A 9,335-nucleotide genomic window follows, 5' to 3' on the forward strand; every position below is an offset into this window, starting at 1 on the left:
CCTAGTACCATGTTGGCTAAGGAATCTCATGAACAAGACTCTGCCCTTGTGCTGATTAAAAAAAAAGAAAGAAAGAAAAGGAACGAAAAAGAAAAGCAGATTAATCTATGTCAAGCTCAACAATGTGCCAAAGACCTGCACCATTATAGTTCTTTTTATATCTGTTTTCAACCAACTATAGAAGCTGCACAGCTGCAGGGAAACACTTAGAGAATATGTTCAAGACCTGATATGTTCCATGGTCATTCAGCACAGGTACCTTTAATGCTATAAATGGCCTGTAAAGCCCTCAGGGCAGAGTCCAGGTGGAGAGCACTGAATGTTTGCTGTTGGACATTTGCCCTTCAGTGCACTGAGGGGTTCCTAAACTAGCCAAGAGGTGTTAAATCTAGTATTGTGTTGCGTTGAATCTAAGACTGACCATGAATTATGGAAAAATATTTTAATACTAAAACTGAATTAATATGCACCTTTAAAATCACTGATGAAAAGGAAGACTGTGCAAACCAGCTTTTCCCTGGAGTCAGATACCTCCCCCTGGAGGAGAGTCCCTCTGCTGTTGACATTATGGACTGGATATTTGCTGTGGGACTGCCCTGTACACTCTAGAATGCTTAGCGACATTCCTGGATACACATCACTAGCAGTTCTCAGTCCGCAAACCTTATTTGTGATAATGTGACAATCAAAAAGCATGACCAAACAAAGCCAATGCTCCCTTGGGACAAAACTGCCCTCAGTTGACAACATGGTATATTTTAACCAGGACTTTCTTCCTTAATCGTCTTTCCAGAAGATTGCCATTAGAAATAGAGTCGGTTCAAGTTGGCCTCTATCCTAATCACAAATAGAAAAGCATTTTAGCATACAAAGGATTAGACATGGCAATCATATATTATTTTTAAAAAATTCAATACCACTGTTTTATTATAACATGAAATTTATATAGAAATAATTGCATTATCCTCTTTATGCAGGGTCACAAACACCCATCCTTAAAGGAAAGACTTTGAGTAAGTGAATTGTTTGCTCAAATTCCTCTAAGAATGGTTTCAGCCCTTGTTCTTCGCTTTAAATCAAGAAATTGACATACTGCTAACAACAGCCTTATAAGAGGTGATTGAAATTTAGCCTGACTTTAACATAGATCTTGAGAAAGCAGATTTTTTGATGTGGCATGCAGGTAATAGGTTACCTGACCCTTCAGTTATTTTTTCATCCCACTATGAGAGACCAGAATGAAGATGAATCATGGCAGCATAGGTAATTTAAATCTTATGCACTAAGATGGCAAATGTGGTCCATGGTCAAATCACATAGCCCATTACCTCTCCTGACAAAGATCATGAAATTGATAAGATTTTGGAGTTAGGTAGAACATTGATGGCTAAATGATTCACATCTCATTTTACAGACAAGGAAAGTAAGACTCAAAGAGATGAATTGACTGTCTTAGTAAGGTCACACTCTTCCTTAGAGACAAACTGGGATTAGAAAATGGGCTTCTTGATTCTTCACATGAGGAGGTTTGCTCTAAACCAAGAAGCTTCTATTGATTCTAGTGGCTAGCTCCTAACAATGAAGGAGCATACCACTAAACCTCAGGGTAAGAAAAGAGCAAAATATGGCACAATAATTTCCATCACAGCCTGGACTTCTTACTTCTGCTAACTTAGTTATCGCCCATACTTCCTCCCACCCTTCAAATTCTTTATTTTACTTGCTGCATTCTTCTGGTCTTCTTATAGATGGTCATGCTAACAAGCAATCCAAAATAACAACACTAGGTAATAGAGGTTTTTACAAATAATGGTAATTTATGAAGTGTGGTCCTGAACTAGCAGCATCTGCATCAACAGGAATTTAGGAGAAAGTTGAAAACCAGCCCTGATGGTTAAATCCATTAGGTGCTAGTGTGATGGTTCCTGTTATAGTGCAGGGAAGATCCTTTCCTTCTCTGACAAAAAAGCTTCAGACTCTGGTAAGTTCCACTCAAATTTAATCATGCTTAATTGTAAATCTTGCATTTAGCTGAGAAACTATGTCAACTTGGTGGACATTTGAAGAGAATAGAAGCTTCTGAAATATGTAGAGTTTCACAATTCCTAGATTAAAAATATCTGATATTTGTATTCACTCACCTGACAGTTATAATTGTCAGGGGCTGTTTTAGTTGCCTAGTATATTTCAGTAGCTACTAATGCTTTGCTTGAATGAGAAGAAAAAGGTAATGCTGGTGTTCTTGGAACACATGTATAAGGTAATGCTTCTATATTATTAATATACCACTAGTGAAAATGCAGTTATTAAAAATGTTGCAATTGAAAATATTTAAATCACTTGTAATAAGGAGGTTAATAAAAACACCTTAATATTTAAGTAAATCCATTTTAGTATTTCATGTTTTAGTAATATGAGAATAGTATCTTTAGGAGGGAAGATAAAAATCAAGAGAAAATGATCAATATCCTTTTTTAAAAATATTTTTAAGTTTAGTTGGACACAATACCTTTATTTTATTTATTTATTTTTATGTGGTACTGAGGATCGAACCCAGTGGCTTGCACATATTAGGAGAGCGCTCTACTGCTGAGCCACAACCCCAGCCCCAATTAATATTCTTTTATTTAACACCATGTTTAAAAACACTATTGGTCAGTTAAACAACACAATTAGTTAAATCAGGGAGTTAATTTTTTTAAATACAAATCTGCAACTTAATCATTTTATGTTAAATTGGAATACATCAGTGAACTTGTTTCAAGGTGACAATTCTCCATGGGTCTTTTGCATTTCCATATTTCTTGTGAGCAGAGGCGTTGACTATCTTTATTCTAGAAACACTCATCAAAGATGTTGGTATAATGTACAGAAAATAGTGGGTAGTGTTGGAAGATAAAGTATCTTCCCTCTGGCACAGGTGGCAGATTTGTTTGCTGTCTAGTATAATAAAGATAATTTCTAATAATGTCTTTCTTATGGTGAAGTTCAGGGAAATTTGCTTACTGCCCACTATAAAAGTTTCAGTTCTCTAAGCATAGGTTCTCCAGCTGTGGTGCAAACCTTCTATGTGCACAGCATCTACCTGGTGAACTCTGTGGAAGTGGGGTGAGGAGGAACAAAGGAACTGATGTTTGCTGTGCCATTAAGAACTAAAGTCATTTGTCTTTTAGCCAGGAGTCTCTTATACTCTACTAGCTTCCAGACAACTCTGGTGAGTTAACTTATTAACTGGCAAGTAGGATGAAAGCATGAATCTTTTATAGTCTTTGACAATCATATTCATCAATTGTTTTAATGTAAGGCAAAGGCCCTTTGAATATAGATTCCTTAGTTATCTGCCTTCAGGAAACCATACTTGGGATACATTAGCAGTTATTTATCTTGATCTTTTTTAAAAAGGGAGCAAGAACTTTAAAAAATACCCCAAAGTGATCTAACTTACAAAATCCTTCCAGATATTTTCCCCTTTATAATTATATATATCTAATTTGGTAGCTATATCAATCAAGGGTCTTTGGAGATACAAGACCAATAAAAGATGATATAGATACATAGATTTATTCTTAGGAGTAATGGGAACTGGCAAGTATGAAATCTATAGGGCAAACTGTACACTGAAAACTGAAGCAACAATGGGTGTTACAATGTGGAATATGAAATGTGTAGGGTGGGTTGACAGGATGGAAACTCAGGCAGGGTTTCTATGTTCTTGAGGCAGAATTCCTTTTTCTCTGAGAAACCTTGGTTTTTGTTCTTAAGGCTTTCAACTGGTTGGATAAAGCTCACACACATTATCAAGAGTAACTCCTACTGACTGTAAATATTATTCACTTCTATACAATACCTTCATAGTAATACCTAGACTAGTGTTTGACCAAACAACCAACCATGTTCTAGGCAAGTTGACACTTAAAATTAATGCTCATAATAGCTTTTTTTCCTATTTTAAGCAATTTACTTTGACTGTTTTCCCAAAATATCCAGCTGTTTCTTTTTATACTCTTATTTAATGGAGCTCTAGTATTACAATTAAAAATACACAACTGGCATTAAAAGGTTTAGAAACAAATACAACTGACTCTGGGAACACAATTTAACCTGTGGGAGCAAAAGGGAATATGTACTAGTACACTACCAACTTGAGAGGTTAACAGATCCTGGAAATCAGTCAATACTTGTTTACAGACAAGAAGGAGAATACAGGTGAGCCAGTCAGATTAGAATTCAGATCAGTTAAGATAGTTTTGTCTATGCCTGGTGGTCTTAAAATTGGCTGTCAACTTGAACCATGTGGACAGTGTTAAAAATGTCAAATACTCAAGCCAAACCCAAGAGTGGTTAAATCAGAATCTTTGGATGCCAGGAATCAGGGACTTCATAGTGATCCTTTTCCAAAAAAACTGAGATGGAGAACCTCAGGTCATGGCTGCCAAACTCTCAAGTTCTGCTGCCTCCTCTCAACATGACAGTGTATCAGCTTTGGGATATCACATTTAGAAAGCATAAAGATTGGTGGAAAGATATAAAGAGAAAAAGACACCACCATTAAGACCACAAACCAGTACAAGTCAGAACCTACATTTTGGAGAATTATTTTTTTCTCTCCTTGGAATTCCTACAAACAGAATCCCTCTATTAAAACAAGGCCTATTTTACATTCTAATCTATTTGCTCATCAATTTGTACTCCCTCCTAAAGTGTCTAAATCCTGGCCAACAATATGAATTGATAATCTGTTTTTTCCTTTTTTTCCAATGTGATAATTTAAAAACATACTGGGGTATGGTTGTATGTACATTTTTATTAGAACTTTATTCTATTAACTACAGATACTTTACAGAATCTATAAGCAATGTATCTATTATATAGATGTACTAAAACTTATTAACCTATCAACAATTGTTGCAATAGTATTTTTTATTTTCCTCAATTATAATAGCACTTTATTACTGATTATGAAATAATATGTATTCCTTGATGTAATTTTGATAAATACAAGGACAAGAAATGAAAACAAACAGCAATAACAATGGCTAAAAGCATGATGGATATCCAAACAAGTATTTATTTTAGAACTTTATTTTTGGTTTACTTTTAGCATATTATATTTTTTCTATTTCATTTGATATTCTAATAATGTGATTTTCAGAGGTTGTGTAGTATTCTAAAGTAATATTGAAGTCTGATATCTTTCCAAGAATCGGAAAAGACAGATCTTGACTTAAATACTAATATCTTTACATTTTACAAGTGATGGATTGTTACTTTGATAGTTCCTAATGAACCATTCCTCCCATTATTCATGCCACTGCTGAGTGCCTTTTCATATTGACTTTGGTCGTGGCCAATAAATAGGATGTGAACAAGAAAGACACAAACAAAGACTTCATAAATGCTGATGCACTTGAGCTCATCTCTCTTGAAATGCTGCCACTTAGGATCTAACCACCATGGAAAGAATCCCAAGGTAGCTGTGTGGAAAAAGAAAGAGGCATAACTTTCCAGCCTTCTGCATGGAAGCAGTAGACAGGAGAAAAGGCATCAATCACAATCTCATGGGAGACTCCAACTGAGACCAGCTGAAGAGCTGACCAGTAAAGCTCTAGCAAATTCAAGAATCATGAACAAATAAATGGTTGCTGTTGTAGACCAATAAGTTTTAGGAGAATTTTTCACACAGCAATAGATAAGCAAAACATGACAGTATCTAATATGAATAGTTGCATTGATTGTGGAAAAGAAATCCTTAGAATCATAAACTCAAAAGAACTTTTTCTTACCTACTCAAATTGCTGAGGTCCTGGCAGCATAGATGTCAGAAAGAACAGGGGCAATGGAATTAAGACATGAGTTGTAATGCAGTTTGGTTCATTACTAGATCTAAGATTCTTTGAACATCAGCTTCCTTATGGGAAAATAGCTGCCTTGTGGGTATTTTACTCTTAGGCTTTAGGACTAATGGAGCCTCTAACTCCATGAAATCATAAACAGGATGAAGGCATTATTTAAAAAGTAAACCAAGGCACAAAATTCTCAAAGTGTTTATGTGGGAAAAAAGAAACAATGATTTATGAATCAGGCAGTTCCAAACCAGAAGTGGTTCAGGAACTCAATGAGGGAGCAACTGGGGAGCTTTTATAGAATGGATACAGAAGTAAAGAAATTATTTGATTGGTTACACTTATATAGTTGCCTTATTGGGTCTGTACCATTAGGAAGCCCTTAGCTATATAATGCTAAGTTTATTGGCTGCTTTAGGCTGCTTAAGTTCTATAATTCATAAATATAGGCGTTTACAAGAAAAGGTTTAAGTTTCACCTGTGTTTACAAATCAAGGAAGGTTGAGGACTAACTGCTTTTCAGGCCTGGACTCCATCTTGATTTACTTTAATAGCATGAACAGGTGTGAGTTAACATTTTTATTAGCTAGCCATATCTCTTAAATCCCGAGCAAGTGCTCTTCCACTATACCTAATACTGATAAATCACTTATGGGTCTATGGAGACCAGATGGTGAGATGGATTGTGTAAATGCCCACCTTAGGAAAGCTGCTTTGGAGTTTCCAAGACAGCAAGAGACCATTACATACAGATATAGCCTTTTAACCAAGTCACCTACTTGATTATTTGCATCAGTATCATGAACTTTAGTCTCATTTGGTGAACTCTGGTATGTATTGAGGACTAGCCTTCAGCACAAAAGAACGTTTTTGTTATATTAATTTGCATGTCCTTTCAAGGACATATGCAGAACACTTTCATTTCTTGGTAAAATGAAACTTAGACAGAAATTAAGCAGTGAAGTGCTTCATGTTTCAGTTTAAAGAGGGAATGAGAAACAAAAGACAAGGCTAATTATGACACTGGGGCTTTACAATGCTAAAAATATACCCTCTATAAAGGAATATGTAGGCTGTGTTCTTTTTCCACATGTCATTTACAAAGAGCAGGCTCAAGGTACCTGCAAATTTCTAATAAAGCACATTATTTTAAAAATATCCATAATTGTATCTAACTGAAGGGGTTAAAATTTCAGACTAGTTATAAAAATCCCATGAGGCTTGTGGTTGAAGTTCTGCTTCCTTTTCATCAAGCAGACCCTGGCTTACAGAATCTCAGAGTGGAAATAGCCAGCAGAAATTGTAGAAGCGTTGGGACTCATCCTTACTTCTCATTTACAGGCTCCCCCAAATTGTGTAGAAAGAAACTGGAAACCTAATATTTCCACATGTTGGGGATGCAGCATTAGGTAGAATCCAGCAATTTGAATTAAGATTTTATTTAGTTTACCATCAGTAAAAAGGTATTTCTCCGGCTGTGGAAAAGTGTATATCATGCTGCTTCTACTGACCCATTTAGATGTCTGTGTCTGAGACCAATGGTAGAACTGAGACTCAAACCTAGGACTCCATCCCTACCCATATCCTTATTCAGTCACCATTCTGGATAAAGCTCAAGTCTGATCTTCCTTTTCATCTCAGAGACTTCACCCTAAGTAGTCTTTCAATGTTTAAATCTTTGGACCTAAAAATGGCACTACACTAGGAAGGGTGGACAAAATACAGGACATCCAGTTAAGTTTAAATTTTAGATAAATAACAAATGATTTTTCAAGGGAAACATATCCCAATTTGTTAAGTTTGGCAACCCTACACTAAACCTTACCTGCCCACTAAGGACTGTTTCCTATCTTCATTTTTACCTGAAGGGAAAGAAAAAAATTCAATGAGATGGGAAGCCAAAGTATGAGGCACCTCAGCCAACAAGAGGCCTGTTCTCACAAGATAAATAGAAGAATTCTATCCTCTTCATCCAGTGATTTTTCTCAAGCTAACTTAATAGCAGAGGACTTGGCCAACCACATGGGATCTGTGGGATCAATCAGACTGGGGTAATTCATAGGAACCACACAGACTCTTCAGAAGAAGGCTTCAAAGGGCCAAAGTTAGTCATTGTAGTAAGCACTTTTTCTCCTAAAGATCACAAATAGCCCAAGTGTCTCTAATAGAAAAAAGGTAAAGTAAATTGCAGAATATCCAAATAATGAAAGCTATTCTAGCTTTGAGAAACAAAAATGAAGGTGTGGAAGTGACTCCAAATAAAATAAGCAAGAGAAGAGCAAAGTATACACTGACAGATTATACCCTTCTAGGGGGAAGAAAGGTGATAAGAGTGTGTTTTCATTGATTTGTATGCCTAAAGAAACTCTACAAAAATAAGCAAGAAACTAAATAACAATGGTTTCCTGTGGGGATGGGGTGTGATTGGGTGGTAAGAGAGTGGAAGATGTTTTACTACATATTCACCTATGTATGTTTGCATCCATGTGTATATGTATGTACATGTCTGTACAGAAAACAGTTAACAGTGGGACTGGGGTTGTGGCTCAGTGGTAGAGCACTTGCCTAGCACATATGAGGCACTGGGTTCGATCCTCAGTACCACATAAAAATAAATAAAATAAAGGTATTGGGTCCATCTACAACTAAATTTAAAAAAACAACAGTTAATAGCAGGCCTGAGACTGTTGTGATGAGAAAGGTCTGCATGCAAGGTTGGCCCTTGACTGGTGCCTGGGAACTTGGCTTTAGGAGTGGTTCTCATCATTTCCAGAACTGTCAGGAGTAGTTCACTGTACTTAAACTGTGTAAGCAATGTGCTAGGCAGAGGGAGCCTACATGACAGCCCTCAGTAAACATTCTAGGTACTGAATCTCTAATGATCTTCCCTATCAGAGAACATTTTGTGAGTATTTTCTCAACTGGGCTGCTGGAGGAAATAAGGCCATCCTTTGTGACTGCATAGGAGAAGACTCTTGGAAGCCTGGGCTTGGTTTCACTCTAACCAGTACCCCAGGCATCTTTGCCCATTGCATATTTTCACTATAATAAATTGTAGCTGTGAGTAGGATCATATGCTGAAACTTGTGACTCCTCCTAGTGAATCACCAAACCAAGGGTGGTCTTGGAGCTCCTACCATGATATAGTGTCTCTCCCTCTCTCTCCCTGTATCTATCTTCATATCTCTATATAAAAGTTAAGTACTACATGAATATTTATTACCTATTGAAATAGGTAATTGAAATCAGAGAAAAATAAAAAGGGACTTTATGTTTGCCCCAAAGCCCCATTTGATCAATTCCCTCTTTCTTTATATTTCTGTTTCCTCTCTTTTTTCTATTTTAGAGTTTTAAACTCATGGCTATTATTTTCCATAAAAATTAAAGAAAAACTTTTAAAAAATATTGTCTTATATTTGCCAACTAAAAACCCCAATCAAAATTTTTTGCAGAGAGGAAGGGAAAGAAAAATGAAAGAAATAAAGAATACAA

This window comes from Marmota flaviventris, chromosome X (assembly GCF_047511675.1).
Source record: "Marmota flaviventris isolate mMarFla1 chromosome X, mMarFla1.hap1, whole genome shotgun sequence".
Taxonomy (NCBI): Eukaryota; Metazoa; Chordata; class Mammalia; order Rodentia; family Sciuridae; genus Marmota; species Marmota flaviventris.